General features: G+C 43.3%; 1 protein-coding gene across 2 annotated transcripts in view; it reads right to left on the bottom strand.

Moving 5' to 3' along the window:
* The window catches only part of MACROD2 (mono-ADP ribosylhydrolase 2), a 2,314,515-nt gene that overhangs the window by 166,498 nt on the left and 2,130,913 nt on the right, over nucleotides 1-17,104 (bottom strand). The gene's annotated exons all lie outside the window — the stretch shown is intronic.

The following is a 17,104-nucleotide window of genomic DNA, read 5'->3' as shown; positions in this document are numbered from 1 at the left end:
GGATTTCAAAATCCAGGTCTTAAACTCCTTAATGTGGCTCTTTCCATGATTTCTAAGACCTCTATTTTAAAATGCATGCTGAGGAAATCTTGACCTGCAAAAACAACACTGAAGGATGCTGGTTATTAAAACATGGAGCTGGTAAAGTGATTAGAAAACTAAGCAGATGATGTGGTCCAACTTTCCCTAATTGAATGAACGGTAGATAAGAAAATCTGTAGCAGTGGAGCAGCAGCGAGAGGGAGGCAATTCCCTGTGGCTGCTGATATATAAACATCAGGCTTCCAAAGACAAGGTTAACGTACCAGCCAAGGAATTTCCGGGAGTAAACAGAAGCTCAAATTTCACCTCTGCCTGCGGCTGCCATTTATAATAAAGCCCCTCAAAAACAGTACTTTCAGCATTCCTTTGACCCACTGTCAAATAACTTGGAAATGTAGACTGACATTTAAAAAGTGAACACGCAAATTTTAAAAGCCTGATTCCACACTGCCTTCCAATTCCCTCTGCTGACTTTCTCAAGTCCTATTCTCGTAAGGCACAGGGTCTCTTTCTACAAGTATGTTTCCTGTGGAGACACATTCCAGCCACCACAGCCAGTCACTATATGTCGGTCCTTTTCCTACCTTTATCTCCCCTTCTGACGTGTTTTCGCTTCTCCTGCCGCACTGACGTTCATTTTCTGTGTCTGTGCCGTGTTCACTTTCATATGCCCTACTTCTTTCTCATCCTTGGCATTGACCTCTGGTGCATGTGTGCTAAGTCCCTTTAGTCATGTCCAGCTCTTCGCGACTCTGTGGACTGCAGCCCACCAGGCTCCTCTGTCCATGGGATTCTCCAGGCAAGAATACTGGAGTGGGTTGCCATGCCCTCCTCTAGGAGATCTTCCCAACCCAAGGATCGAACCCGCATCTCCTATGTCTCCTGCATTGGCAGGCAGGTTCTTTACCACTAGTGCCACCTGGGAAGCCCTTACCGCTGGCGGGGTCCGCCTTATCTATAGCTTCCCTCCATATGTCCAGGCTTTCAGGTAGGGTTGGCAGCAATGTCAATACTTCCCTCAAGATTATACGTTGACCTTTCATCAACAAGCAAGAGTGGAAAGAAGGAAATTTATAATAAAAGCATATTACTGGTCGTAACATTATGTCCTCTTCACTGTTATTGTCTGTCTTAGAAAACATGGACTATACAGTTCATGGAATTCTCCAGGCCAGAATACTACAGTGGGTGGCTGTTCCCTTCTCCAGGGCATCTTCCCAACGCAGGGATCGAACACAGGTCTCCCGCATTGCAGGCAAATTCTTTACCAGCTGAGCCACGAGGTAAGCCCAAGAATACTGGAGTGGGTAGCCTATCCCTTCTCCAGCGGATCTTCCTGACCCAGGAATCGAACTGAGGTCTCCTGCATTGCAGGTGGATTCGTTACCAACTGAGCTGTCAGGGAAGCCCTTTAGAAAACAAAGACACAACAATTCATGGAGCCATAATATTTCTCAGTGGTAGACCTGAATGCTCTCTATTCATTCTTTGCACTGGTAGTTGTCCTGTTTTCTCCTAGGAAACCTCCCTTCCCCTGCTCTAAGAGGTCCACAAGTTTTAGGCATAATTGACCTCCTTTCTCGCAAGCCCCGTGGTCCCTGAGTTGTCCTGTAACCTATGCCTAGTCAGAACACTGCATGTCTGGGGCTGACCCAAGACTGGCCAAACAGAGGCAATGCAACTTGGGTCCAGATCTTTTGTTGTGGTGGAGTGGTTGAGAAAGAAGCACATTTTTTTTCCCCACTACGGAGACAAAAGTCTAGCTGATGGCCATCCTGACCCTACCAAGAGAAGGGCATCTGAAATGGAGCCAACATGGATGAAGGCAGACCACAGAGATGGGGAGAGAGACCCAGTCCTAATGTCTCTGATTCTCTGATCAAACACTGCCTGGACTTTTCAGATGCAGGTTTGGTTAAGCCAGTTTAATTTGACTTTCTGTCCTTCAGTCTAAAACTCTTGGCCCAGACAAACTATGTGGTGAGTGGCTTGTGGTTCTCATGCTTGGTTGCACGTACAGCATCACCCTGGGAACCTGAAAAATTACTGGCTTACAAATGTCAAGGGCTGGTTGGAGCAGCCTCATAAAGTGTGCCCCCCAGTTCAGTGTCGCAGCTGAGCTCTGCTGCCGTCATCATCAGAAAGTGCCTACTGAGTACACTGCTTTTTTAAAAAATTAGTATCAGACTATAATGTTTTACAACACTGTGTTAGCTTCTGCTATACAACAAAGTGAATCAGCTGTGCGATGCTGAGTGGCTTCAGTTGGGTCTGACTCTTTTGCGACCCCAGGGACTGCAGCCAGGCTCCTCTGTCCATGGGATTCTCCAGCAAGAACACTGGAGTGGGTCACCATTTCCTCCACCAGGGGATCTTCCTAACCCAGGGATCAAACTCAAGTCTCTCATGTCTCCTGCCTTGGCTGGCAGGTTTCTTACCACTAGTGCCACCTGGGAAGCCCTGAATCAGCTATATGTGTACATAGATCCTTTGTGTGGATATATGTATGCATATATCTCTTGGGTCTTCCTCTCACTCCTACCCTGACCCACCCCTCTAGGTCACCACAGGGCACCGAGTCGAGCTCCCTGTGCTGTACAGCAGCTCCCCACTAGCTGGTCCACACACACCGGTGTGTATATGTCAAAGCTACCCTCTCAGTTCATCCCACCCTCCCCTTCCCCTGCTGTGTCCACACGCCCATTCTCTGCATCTGCGTCTCTATTCCTGCCCTGCAAATAGGTTCATCTGTATCGCTTTTCGGGATGCTATATATATACGTTAACATACGCTATTTGTTTTTCTCTTTCTGAGTTACTTCCTGAGTGTAACCTTGCATGTGCAAATGCTTTGCTCACAGACAATCCTGGGGTTGTCATTTAGTCGATTTCCCATTTCTTTTACATCCACAACCCTTTGGATTTAGTGCTCTTATGCCCTCATCTAACATCAAAACTATCTCTTAGAGAAGAGCTGGGCCAGCTCTTTATACATATATCTACCATATATATATATATAGTTCCTTTGACTTGGCTACAGTACAATCCCCGGCTTATTACTCTTTTGATGGCACACATTCAAAATGCAAATTTTCATACACAAAGGAAGAATAACTCTTGAAATAACACTTGGTGCCATCGAGGACATGGAGCTCACACTTGATTTAGTAGAGCTGCGTAGACAGCAGAGTGTGACTGTCTGCTCAGCAAAAGCAGTTAGAATTTAGAGTCAGCAAATTGTGTAGGAGAGGAATTTTAAAGCAGAAACAGGCACAGCGAGATGATGGTGTAACGGAACTTCAACATTTCATAGAACAAGGGGTTTTGGGAGAGACCGTCCAGATCACAGAGATTAGACCCTTCACTTGACAGAGATCAGAGACTTGGTAAGGTTGATCTGCACTGACAGGAACCCAGAGTTTATTCCCCCACCTGCAGCTACTCTTTATCTCCCCACGCTTGAACTGTAAGCCTCGTGATTACATAAAGCAGACATGTTCATATTATCCCATCCCTGCTTGCTTCCCATTAGTATTTTGTTTGGAATCTCATTCCACAAGACTTGAAAAATGAAGTTATGTGTGTGTGTGTGTGCATGTATGTGTGTATGATGGATACTAAAGCAGACTGTGGTCTCAAAAAGTGACTGCACGTATCTATATCCCATTCCACATCTTTTTTAAAAAAACGTGAGTGACATTCTCTATCAAGAGGTGGGGTCTATGTTCTCTCCCCTTCAACCTGGGAGGGCTTGTTAATTGTCCCAACTGATAGAATGTGGTCAGAATGACATCACATGACTTTTAAGGCAAGGCCAAGGAGGGTGATGTGGATTCCAGCTGGCTCCTGCCCTTGAGAGAGGCATCCTAGGGGCTCATTGTGTAGGGAGCCAGCCGGCCTGAGGCCCCTCATGCTAGGGATCATGGAGAGAGATTACATCGAGCCATAGAGATGCCCAAGGAGCCCCTGTTATTCCAGCCTTCAGCTTCCAGTCTTCTCCCCAGCCTGGGGCTCAGACAAGTGAGTGAGCCAATAATCTGGATGGTTGCTGCTGCTGCTGCTAAGTCACTTCAGTCGTGTCCGACTCTGTGCGACCCCATAGACGGCAGCCCACCAGGCTCCCCTGTCCCTGGGATTCTCCAGGCAAGAATACTGGAGTGGGTTGCCATTTCCTTCTCCAATGCATGAAAGTGAAAAGTGAAAGTGAAGTCGCTCAGTCATGTCCGACTCAGCGACCCCATGGACTGCAGCCTACCAGGCTCCTCTGTCCATGGGATTTTCCAGGTAGGAGTACTGGAGTGGGGTGCCATTGCCTTCTCCGAATCTGGATGGTACCATCTCCTAATTTCTGAGCTGCTCCAGCTGATGCTGAGTCAGCTAGAAATAAACTGCCCACTCAGCCCCCTCAGTGGGTCAATTTGTGGGCAAAATAAATGTCATTATTCTAAACCCAATTAATTTTTGGGTAATTTGTTATGCAGGAATTGTCCCTGGAACAGACATTTATTCCCTCTTGGTAACAGCACTAACTCGTGGGGAGAAAATATTCAGGGCCCTGCTTATCAGGGTGACTTGGGTGTTTGCAAAAGAAAGAAACTTCAGGCATGTAGGGGCTTAAGTCTACATAGCTTAAGAGCCAAACGCAAAATCACATGCAAGGCCAGTGAACAAGCAACAGGAAGGGGAAAAAGGAAGGGATGAAGAAAACCAAGCCCCCTCCACGAAGGTGTATTACTAAACAATTATACTAAGTAAAGAAGGAAAGAAAAGCAAGAGGGCAGGAGGAGGGAAAGAGAGGAGTGAAGACTGGAAGCAGGTGAAGCAACACTGTCTTGGAGGCTGGGTCGCAGAAGGTTGGGGTTCCAACTGGAAGAGACCAACTGTGGTCCTAGCAGGAAGCAGGGACACATTCAGAAGGGTGTGACAAGAACAGGTATGGATGCCAGTGAGGGTAGAGGGGTGGGAGGAGTTGGGAGACTGGGACTGACATACTTACACCACTGATCCATGTGCCGAATAGATCAGCCAACGAGAACCTACTGTAGAGCTGGGAGCACTCCGCTTAGTGCTCGGGTGGTGTATGGATACGCACAGCGGACTCACTCTGCTGTGCAGTAGAAACTAACAACACTCTAAAGCAACTATCCAATAAAAATTAAGTAAAACAAACACAAAGGGGTGTGAGGAGTTTAGAGGAAGATATTTTTAAAAGATGTGGGCAGAAGCTAGGGCAGCACTAAAGGACAGTGAAGTCCACAGGCCAGTGATGGAGGGGAGCCATTACCAGCTCAGAGACCAAGCAAGAGCTAGAGAGGGAGCGGACCATCCACAGGTGGGGAGGCCTCGGCTGGAGGAACACAGCTACTTCGGGCTGCCAAGGGTCCAGGAGCGCAAATATCTTACAAATTTAGCCCCAACTCCACCCCCCTGCGAATGTCTTCCACTGGTCAAGCCCATGGTTTCTTAATTGAGGCAAACATTTGTTCTTGGCAGGACAAAAAGTCCCCTCCAAAAGGCCACAGTTCATAAACAGATATACAGCATATTTGTGGCCTTAAAATTTCGTGGTTGGGGGACAGCATAAGTCCAAAATGCCTAAAACAGCTCTCCCAGGCATCACAATAATGAAAAATCATTTGGGAAGTGCTGGCTTAACCAACCCAAAGCTCCAGGATGAGGGAGCCTGGTCAGTGAAGGTCCTTGGTGATTGAACATGCAGGGTTTATTGAAATTCTCCCTGATCTCTACCCTTTAAACGTCTGTACTGCGTCTATGTTGGGAACAGATGGCGGTGACAACAGTTAATCCAGGGAAATTACTACCCAGCAGAACCACCAAGGAGCAAAATTAGCAAAATGACCATCCACAATGACAGCGAGACTTGGTCCTCAGTGTAAAATTACCTTTGTTTTGGATATATTTCAATATTTTTTAAAAAATGAGTAGATTGTCTAAAGGCATACCTACATGTGTATATTGACCTTTGCTAATCTGCTGTTATATGATGAACAAGCCAAATTTGAGAAAAGGGCCAGACTAAGTCTATCAGACATTTTAAATACCAAATATAGTTTGGTATGGAGTCCCACCCTCATACCAAAATATATATAGTTTTCACCTGACCCAATCTTCAAAGGTGCTCCAAAAGAAAATTTCTCTTTAAGTGATCTGATTATAATATTTTGAGTAATCAATCCAAGTCGAGTTTTTGTCACTTACTTTCGATGCGCCTGCTTTGCTGATATCCAAAGCATATGCTTAGTCTCTGCATTTGGTAGCGCAATGAGCTTTGACTAGACATCGTGGTGAGGGTGCCTTCTGACCATGTGACTCCACTCCACCAAATGCATTATGCCATGACTTTTAAATAAAAAATGTCTTAGTAAAAAACTCTGTCAGGTCTATGTTTGGGGACGTAGTTTTAATACAGAGAGCATCACTTTGTGTTACATATTGAGGTCACCCAAGGAGCATGTGTCACTTTGCTGGTGAAAAAAAGGCCCACGTGGCTGCTTGACACTAAGGAAAGCAAATGTTGAAACTGCTTGTTTTCGAGTTCTTCCTAATATGGCCCTCAGTCCACACTCACGCTTAACGTCAACCTCCCCATAACCTGGGCCCTTGGGTTCTTTCCTATTTGCCCGTCTCCTCTGTTTTGGACCTTTCTCTAGCCATCATGCTCTCTTCTCTTGCAATTTTCTTGTGGTATGAAGAAGCCCTTGGGAAAAACTTAGAGGTTCGCTCCTTTCCCTCCTTCAATGAGCCTGGGCCTCAGTGTTTTTCTGCATAGTCTCCAGGTGATTCTGAAACCAAAAACCCATTGAGAACCCAAAGCACTTTAGGCTCTAAACCCAAAGTTTGAGAAGCACTGGCCTATGGTCTGGTATCAAGCTACCTTATTTCTAGACCTAAATTCCCAGAGGTCCTAGCCAAGGTCATTCTGCAAAGTGGTTGCTTCGCTATGCCTCAGTCTCCTCACCTGTAAAAAAGGGCTATTACAGCATATGCTCAATAGTATAGTTATAAAGGTAGAATGAGATCATCAATGTGACGTGCTTAGAACAGTGTCCAGAACAGAATCGGTACACACTTATGGCTTCACTCACTGGCCCCTCAATGGTCTGTAAGTGTTCATGCCACTCCCTCAAGTGCATAGTCAATAGGCCAGATGATTACTCTTGGGGTTGAGAGAATGAAGGGGGCTGAGCCAGATTCCTAGGAAGCAGGGCACTTAACCCTGTGATTCTCAACTCTGACTGCAAACTAGGTTCAACCAAGGTGCTTAAACAAATACAGCTCTATGGTCAGAGGTTGAACTTCACTAGTCTGGGGTGGGACACAGGAATGGGCATTTGAAAATCTCCCCAGATGGTTCTGATGGGTAACCACGGCTGCTTAGGAAGTCTGGTCAAACTGGCTTAGACAGCTGCTCAATAATCAACCCAGAACAGTTGTCCTTTTGTAGTATCTTGATCACCAGTGACCTCCTGCTTTCCAAAACACTACTAGCTATGGAACTACTCTTCTATAACCATGCTGGGTTGTATGTCGGATGGTTTATCCAAAGTTGGGCAATTTATTTTCTTGGTCACAGGTGTAATGGAAGGTCTATGGGAAGACCATTCTGGCAACTGGAAGAAGTCATCGAGGAGCCTTGATCCTGCCAGCTTGGTCCTCGTATTTAACCATCACAATCATCAGGTCATCCTATTTTAGATCATGTTTTTCAACTTGTGGTCCACATATCTAGTACCCAGATTTGGTTTCTAAATACTGTTGTCCATTAAATGGAACCATAGCTCCTTGGAGAAATGACTGCTGTCAGGGCTGGGGCAGGGAAGATATAAAATAAGCTTGAGTATCTGCTTAAGTTGGGAAGCAAGGAAGAGCTCAAACACGATGTGTGCATGTTAAAAGAACACAGAAGCCACCCCGAAGGGGTCCCTGATGGTAACGGATTATAATCCATTGAGTAGAATAGAAAACTATGAGTCCATATGGCATAAGCAAATAAATTAATAATTTGTAAGACCGATGAAGGACAGGATAGTGACCTAGTTTCAACCACCATCCCCACAACAAGATATGCATTAACTACAAATGGAAAAGAGAGTATCTGTACAGTTGAGGAGTCCTAGAGATACCATTTTCGTCAAATAGTCAAAGGGAACATTATTGGTAATGGACTGAATTGGAATCAAGGGCGACTTTTTCCAAATCAGCCATGAGAACACGACATCATTTCAGCGAACACTCTGCAAAGAGGCATGACTTGAATCCAGTCATGAGAAATCATCAGACAAAACCAAACTGGAAACATCCTACAACGTGACCGGCCTGCAAGCATCCAAAGGATCAAAGTTAGTCAAACTGCAAGACGGCTCTGGAACTCTTCCAAACCAGAGGTAGTGGGGACGCGACAACAGAATAAAACAAAGGACATTACCGAGATTGGTGACACTTAAAAAGGCTGCAATCCATGGGGTCGCTAAGAATCGGACATGACTGAGTGACTTCACTTTCACTTTTCACTTTCATGCATTGGAGAAGGAAATGGCAACTCACTCCAGTGTTCTTGCCTGGAGAATCCCAGGGATGGGGGAGCCTGGTGGGCTGCCATCTATGGGGTCGCACAGAGTCGGACACGACTGAAGTGACTTAGCATAGCATAGCATAGTAAATGGGGTCTGAAAATTAAAGGTAGTATCCATGCTCGTCTTCTGCTTTTGATCTTTTTTATTGTGCTCGTGTAGGGTCACTGGCCACGTACGTAGAAAATACGCAGTGACACTGGCAGGCATGGGGGCAGTTGGGACACCGGATCTGCAACTTGTTTTCAGATGGTTCAAGAAGAAAAACATTCTTTTTACTATACTTGGCAAACCTGCTCAAAGACTGCCTCTGATGGCTCCAAAGTGACAGGAGTCAGGGGAGCGCAGCAAGGCATTAGGAGAGTGTGGCGCACGTCTGGGTGACTCTAGAGGAGGCGGACAGCTTTCAGGCTCTTTCCAGGACAGTAGGAAAGCACAGCTTAGTTACACCAGAAAACTGAAAGTTTGAAATATAATGGCGAAATCCTAATGCGAAAATCTGATCTGTTCAAATGCAATATTTCTCCTTAAAGACAAAACAAAACTTTTCTCTGATGAAAAATCAATGTACAATATTACAAACTGTCAAATGTCCTATCGGCATGGTGCCAGAATCAAAAATAAACAAATAAATAAACAACTCATGTAGCTCTATAAACCTGGGGTCTGAGTTTTCGACTCAAGAAAGACAAATGCACCTGAATGATGCTATTCTTGACCCTCAGTTTTGGAAATCAAAATAGACAAATAGTGAAACACATTTGGCCTGAATTACTCACAGACACCTGTAAGACTTAAAGATACTGTGACAGCATGACGGTGTTCGTCCCTCAGCCATGTCGGACTTTTTGCGATCCCATGGACTGTAGCCTGCCAGGCTCCTCTGGTCCATGAGATTCTCCAGGCAAGAATACTGGAGTGGGTTGCCTCCCACTCCAGGGGATCCTGGATTTTAGTTTTAAAATCCTCCTCCTCTCCAGGGGATCTTTCTGACCAAGGGACTGAACCCAGGTCTCCCGTATTGCAGGCGGATTCTTTACTTGTTGAGCCGCCAGGGAAGGTGGGGTTGGGGTGGGGGCAAAAACTAGCTGGCCAGACAGGATGGAGGACATGCATGGGAAGACTCTTTTTTTTTTTTTTCCTCCCCAGAAAGCTGAATTAAGTATAAGCAGGGTAGGACTTCTATTCTGGATTTAGTAGTTGCAGAGAAGATAAAAAGATTCACCTCTGAACCTCTCTTTTTCTAGGGTCCCATATCCCATGCCAGTGAACTCTGCTGGCTTTACCTTTCAGATAGGTCCCATATCCCATATCCCATATCCCATGTCAGTGAACTCTGCTGGCTTTACCTTTCAGATAGGTCCACGGTCAGATCAGGCCTCCCTCTGTCCCTTCACTGCTACCTGGAACAAGCCACCGTATCTCCTGTTCCAAACCACTGTCTCCATGCTTCTGCCCTTAGTGCCCTACTGTTCTTGATCAACACAGCAATCCGAAGACTGCCTTTAAAATGTAAGATCGGGTCCCTTCACGGCCTTAGAAGTTCCACTCTCCCTTCATTCAGAGAAAAAGCCAGCATTCTCACAGTGAGCCACAATGCCCCGGCAGAGATTCTCAAAGTGGAGTACTGGGCCAGGGGACCAGCCCCATCTGGGGAATTACTAGAAATGCAAATTCTTGGGCACCCCGTGTTCCGTAAGTCAGAGACTGAGATCCAGTTGATGCATTTGAAAGCCTTGTCTCTGTTTGCAGAACAATTTTGTTCATGTTAAGAGGACTTTCACACGTTAATAAATAAGGCAGGTGAATTTTGGATGGCAGGGGGTTCTTCCTATTTCAAATTCAATACACTTGTACTGACTGGCCCCTCTGTGCAGAGATTGGGCCAGGTGGCTTTTAGAGATCATCTTGTTGAAATCTCACCACACAGACCATTTAATATGTTTTTACTGACCGTTTAATATGAAGAAGCTGCCTTTTAGTTAGAAAATCTGCCCAAGTGGGGAAGCAGAACTTGGGCCCTGAGAGCTCTGTCCACATTCAGGCTGAATTGTTTGTCTCTATGAGTAGGTGGGTCCATGTGTTGTCACCCAGCCAGGACATCTCCAACAGTGAAAGGGAACAGGAGCCAACAGAGTCAAGGACAACAGGCACCCGTGAGTCATCCTGGGTCCCACAGGACTATGGGTACTCTGCAGGTAGGTTCAGCCTTCTCCCCATGGAAAATACCTTAATAGTCACATCCTCTAAGCCCCATTCAGAATCCTAGGGCTGGCTGAAACAGGACTCCACGGTCCTAACCTCAGTTCTGTTTAACGGGTGAATGTGGAGAGCACGACTAAAAATAAAACAAACCCTTGGGTCCTTCTCCTAACCTGTGGCAGGGAGATAGCTCAGAGCAGCCCTGAAATTAAGCAGAACGTAGAGTATAATTAAAGCAAGATGGTGACACAGGCTTTTCTTCTATTCTGAATTTTACCATGGAAATTCACATTTTGCTTTAATTCGTAGTATTTTAAGGTCTAGAGGATAAAAAACAAAGCTTTCCTTCATGAGAAAGTTGCTTTTCCTCATTCCTGCTTTTTTCTTTCTTATTTTAGTTTTAAAATCTGGTCAATCATTGAGCTCGTTTGAGTGATGGCAAAGTCAAAATTATGACTGCCTGATTTTACCCTTCAGTGCACTTGTCAAAAAAATTAAATTAAAGATCATGCTTATGAATCTAATGCATGAAGTGCTTCGTGGCATCCTGAAAGAGAGAATGTTTGTTCTGTCCAGCCACTCACAAAACAGTTTGTCACATGATATTTTCATATGCAGAGAAAATAAGAGGGCAGAGAGAAAATGCTGCCTCTCAGGGAATACAAAGTGCATTCCACCCATGGGTCATATATTCAGAAAAATTTATTTTAGTAAAAACAATAATAATGCTTCTAATAGCAACATTAGATCCTTCAAAACTTGTCGAGTACTTCCTAGTTTGCAAAATATTTCCACATCTAACTTCATCTGACAAAAGAGATCATTAATATTTTAAAGTGCAGTATCGGGCTGCTTGATTTAGCATTGCCAGGGCTTGGGCTCCTAAAGAATGGGCATCACATGCAGGTTTGCTGAATATTCTATGTTGAGGCAATTGTGCAGCGAGAGTCAAAGTGCTAGTGTAAAAAATATGATGGAACAATAACATTCAGTACCAAAAATCACTGAAGGCTCTGGAGATGAATGTATGGAGAAAATTACTGTTCTGAGCTTTCTACTGAATTTTAGAAGCCTAAAGTCTCTTTAGTTTTTAATGAAAATGCTTTTTTTATCAAGATGAAGTAAATCTTTCTATTTACATATATACATATATATTCATATATATTTCAATTACACATAAATTTAGAAAGCTGAATATTAAACTCTCCAAAGTCTACCCCTCCCCCTTCTCCACTCCTCCAGTTGATTTCTGAGGTCACTTTGAGAGAGAGATATATATATATATATATATATATATATATATATATATATATATCTTTCCAGACCGTATTGTATCTGTGGATATGTATGGACATACTTGGGGCTTCCCAGGTGGCTCAGTGGTAAAGAATCTGCCTGTCAATGCAGGAGACCAAGGAGACACAGGTTCAATCCCTGGGTCGGGAAGATGCCCTGGAGGAGGAAATGGCAACCTACTCCAGTATTGTTGACTGGAGAATCCCATGGACAGAGGAGTCTGGTGGACTACAGCCCATAGGGTCGCAAAGAGTTGGCCATGACTGAACAACTGAGCACACAGCTGTGCACATATGAATATATACATAGCTATGTAGATACATATTTTATATGCATATTTGCATGCATACGCTGCTGCTGCTAAGTCTCTTTAGTCATGTCTGACTCTATGTGACCCCATAGATGGCAGCCACCAGGCTCCCCTGTCCCTGGGATTCTCTAGGCAAGAACACTGGAGTTGGTTGCCATTTCCTTCTCTAATGCATGAAAGTGAAAAGTGAAAGTGAAGTCGCTCAGTCGTGTCCGACCCTCAGCGACCCCATGGACTGCAGCCCACCAGGCTCCTCCATCCATGGGATTTTCCAGGCAAGAGTACTGGAGTGGGGTGCCATTGCCTTCTCCTTGCATGCATATACTATCTACTGTTTATGTATCATCTTCTACCTACTTACCTATCTATCTATCATCTTCTAATCTATTTATTGCCCTACCTATCCATCTGATTCTTGGAATACATGGCTCAGCTGGTTCTTTTATAATGAACTTCTAAGAAGCCAGAAATGATGAACAATATTGAATCAAGATTTGTAAGCAAGCACCGGAATTATTGTTTGCTTTGAGGCATCTACCAATCTCAGATGGTCTAGATCCTAGAACCATGGTTCTCAGACTTGAGCATGCACTGGAATACCAAGAGGGCTCTCAAAAACATGAATTACTGGATCCTACCTCAGAGTTTCTGATTCAGTAGATCTGGGTGGGGCCTAAGAATCTGTACTTCTATCAAGTTCCCAGATGATGTTAGTGATCACAGAAATACTGAGAAACTTGGGCCAGAACTAGAAATGGAAGTAGTCACAGATTTCATTAATATTTTCATGGGGTCCAAAATCACTGTGGATGGTGACTGTACCCATGAAATTAAAAGATGATTGTTGCTTGGAAGGAAAACTATGACAAACCTAGACAGCATATTAAAAAGCAGAGATATCACTTTGCCAACAAAGGTCTGTGTACTGAAAAGTATGGTTTTTCCAATAGTCATGTAAGGGTGTGAGAGCTGGACCATAAAGAAGGCTGAGCACTGAAGAATTGATGCTTTCAAATTATGGTATTGGAGAAGACTCTTGAGAGTCCCTTGGACTGCAAGGAGATCCAACGAGTCCATCCAAAGGAAATCAGTTCTGAATATTCATTGGAAGGATGGATGCTGAAGCTGAAGCTTCAACCACTTAATGCAAAGCTTTAACTAACTAATGCAAAGAAAAAGACCCTGATGCTGGGAAAGATTGAAGGCAAAAGGAGAAAGGGGTGGCAGAGGATGACATGGTTAGATAGCATCACTGACTCAATGGACATGAATTTGAGCAAACTCTAGGAAAAACCAGAGGACAGAGGAGCCTGGTGCAGTCCATGGGGTTGCAAAGAGTCAGACATGTCTTAGCAACTGGACAACAGACCAGGGTTTGAATGAACTACACATATAAAGTGAAAGACATGGAAGAGAGTACTTTGTTATGAAACAGTGGGAAATTTGCCTGTCTCAGTTTTAGCAGTGGTTGGGGAAGAAAAAAGGAAGAAAGAAGTCTCTGTTGAGATTTTCTAACTTTATGTATGCGCTGACATGGGCTTAAAGACAAATAGCAAATGAAACAAAAAATAAAACTTTAAGCCAAATATGTAGTTTAAGGTATTCCTAAATTGGCAGTATCTTCAGGCATTGCAGAAAACAAAATATAAATAAATAAGCTTTTATTTCAACTTCAAAAAATTCCCACAAAAAAATCCAATGTACATGTCAATAAAAAAGACAAAATAAACAAGGAAATAACCGCAGGCATGAGTCTACAGAAAACATAAACTGTAGAATTTGACATACAGAGTGGAGATATTGAAATTTCAGATACAGATACAGATTATCTTAAAAGACACTTTCTGTGTTAACTAAATAAAGATTGATCAGGTATATTTAAAAAGGAACCAAATAAAACTTTTAAGAAGGAAAACCATAATAACTGAAATGAGAAACTCAGCAAACAGTTAAACACCAGATTAAAGAAAGTTGAATAAAAATTAGGAAATTGGATGACAAACTTGGAGAACAAACCATCAAGGAGAGACAGTGACACAGGAAAAAATTCAGTGTAGGGTAAGAGTCATGAAGGGCAAAGAAAGAATAGAAAGTACTGGAGAGCTAACATTTGGTGAGATAATAGGCGAAAAATTTTCAGAACTAATGAAAGAGGCCCATTTTCATGTCCAAGAAGCTCAGCAAATCATAAGAAGAATAAAGAGAAACCCACATTGAGGCACATCACAGTGAAACCTAGGAGCACTGAAGCTAAAGGACAGACTGTCAAGACAGCTGGAAAGAAAAGACAAATAACCTAAAAATATACAATAATTAGATTGAAAAATGAATTCTTAACAACCACAGAATTGATAGGACTATGGGAAAATATCTCTAAAACACTGCAAGAAAATCACCAGCAACCTTGAATTTTTACCCAGCAAAATCACCTTAAAAATGCAAAATAATATCTTTCAGACAAACAAACCCTGAGAGACCATCACTAGAGAATCTGCTTGTGAAAGACAGAGGAAAGAGTTGAGAAAAGCATGTTTTATTGAAGGTGGTAAGTTTTTTGTATTGATATTCTCTCAATTAAACATTATGTAAGAAATGAAACTGGCCTAAATTATTGGGAGTTGGAACTGATGGAATGGCTATTAACCAGGGTTTTTTTCCATTTGCCTATGATGTGCTGGTTTATGGATAGCATCACCATTTATATCAGATGCCAATTTAGTGCTTTGAAATCACTAATTATTTCATTATTGGCATTGCATTGCAGTGGGTCAAATCAAAGTATACTATGGTCCATGATATTTCAATCAGAATAATGAAAATAAAACTCTATATCCAAAAGTCCACAGTATAAAACATGCAAATAATTTTAGAAAATGTTTGATTTTTAAAATTTGATGTTTAATGTTTAGTTAAATATTTAAAGTTAAACACTTAAATATTTGTAATATTCAGTCACTCAAAGCTGTAATGATGGCCACATTTCTTCCTTCAACAAAATGAGTTCTAATTTCCAGAAGAGGGAAAGGGAAAAAGATTAGAGACACTGTGCTGCTTCCAGAAAGGAAAAAAAAAGAGATTCTGACATTAACAAACTGCATGGTCTTGGGCAAGATAAAGAACCATTTGCAGTCTATTTTAAAAACAGTTTTGTAGAGAGAGAAAACGTGACCATATGCGCTCAAGATTCTTCTTCTGGATCAAAATACAGCTATTATGGTTTTAAACGCTAGAAAATCCAGGTGAATTTGTATTCTAACTCCACTCTGCATGGCCCTGTCTTTATACTACAAGGTGAGCCAAGGTGATTAGTAGTACCTGTCAGGGTTGGAAGCAGAGCAGGGAACCCAAAGGTAGGAGAGAAGTGAGAGGTCAAGCGATGGGGAGGACAGCTGAGTGATCTCCAAGAGAAAATACCAGGAGCACATGTCACAAAGAGAGGAGCCAGCGAGAGCAAGTTTGAGGAACATTCCTGACCTACTCTATTGTGCAAGAGATCACTAGGATGGTTATGGAAAGAAATCTCAAATAATTTATCTCAGGAGAAGGGCAGGAGGAGAAGGGAGTGACAGAGAATAAGATGGTTGGATAGCATCATCGACTCAATGGTCATGAGTTGGAGCAAACTCCAGGAGATAGTGAAGGACAGGGAACCCTGGCGTGCTGCAGTCCATGGGGTCACAAAGAGCAGGACATGACTGAGCGACTGAAAAACAATAGGAGTAATGATAGTATTTTTGAGAAAAAAAAATCAGTAGAAGCATTTTTCTGCACATAGAATGAGGAATTCCAGATAATAATGAATGCATATGTGTACAAATGATTCTTCCAGATAATAATGAATGCATATGTGTACAAATGATTCTGAAGTTTCAACACATCAATGTAAGCATCTATTTGGTCTGAATATAACTAGGTAATTTTCTGAACTCAATAAAACCAACACAAGTTAATAGAAAAAAAAAAATTAGAGAGATGGCCAAGTTGGAAAATGATGGATAACTCTAAAGCAGGAAGATTGCAGAGAAGGGTTGTGACCCACATACCCCTTCTACCCAGTCCCTTTGCATATCCAGCAGGAGAGAATGATCGGGACTCTCTGAATCATGGGAGGAAGTGAGGCACAGGCAGCAACCTAACACCTGAATTGCGGACATGGTTCCTTTTGTCCAAATAGAAGCACTGCCAAGTGACGAGCGCCCCCATCATGCGACCACCTACCACTAGCACGTCAGACTCTGCTCCCTCCCTCACTCCTTTCCCAGCAGCTTTCTATTTCTGAAGGCATTTCAGGAACAAACGTACAATTCCCATGTCTCTGTAGAAGGACCAGCATGTACATTTCACCGCGATGCTATGGACCGAACGGTCCTGGTAGCACATCCACAGGGGCGGCACTTTTGTGACTCAGGGCAGATTCTGGGATGGTATATTTGGGTGAGGTGAAGATATATTATTTAGTCATATTGGGATTATGAGATGCTGCTCCTAAACAAAGCAAATTATTTAGCAAGTACACAAGTTTTCACATATTTGCAGGAATAACTCAGAAGAATTCCCCTGTTAATCAAGATGACTGTTGCAGTGTATGCTCCCAAGTGACCCCCAGGCTCTGGAAAACCACCTCTGACCTGGGTCACACCTGTGACAGGAACCTTTCAGTGAGG

This window comes from Bos indicus, chromosome 13 (assembly GCF_029378745.1).
Source record: "Bos indicus isolate NIAB-ARS_2022 breed Sahiwal x Tharparkar chromosome 13, NIAB-ARS_B.indTharparkar_mat_pri_1.0, whole genome shotgun sequence".
Lineage (NCBI taxonomy): Eukaryota > Metazoa > Chordata > Mammalia > Artiodactyla > Bovidae > Bos > Bos indicus.
This window is presented reverse-complemented; position numbering and strand designations above follow the sequence as displayed.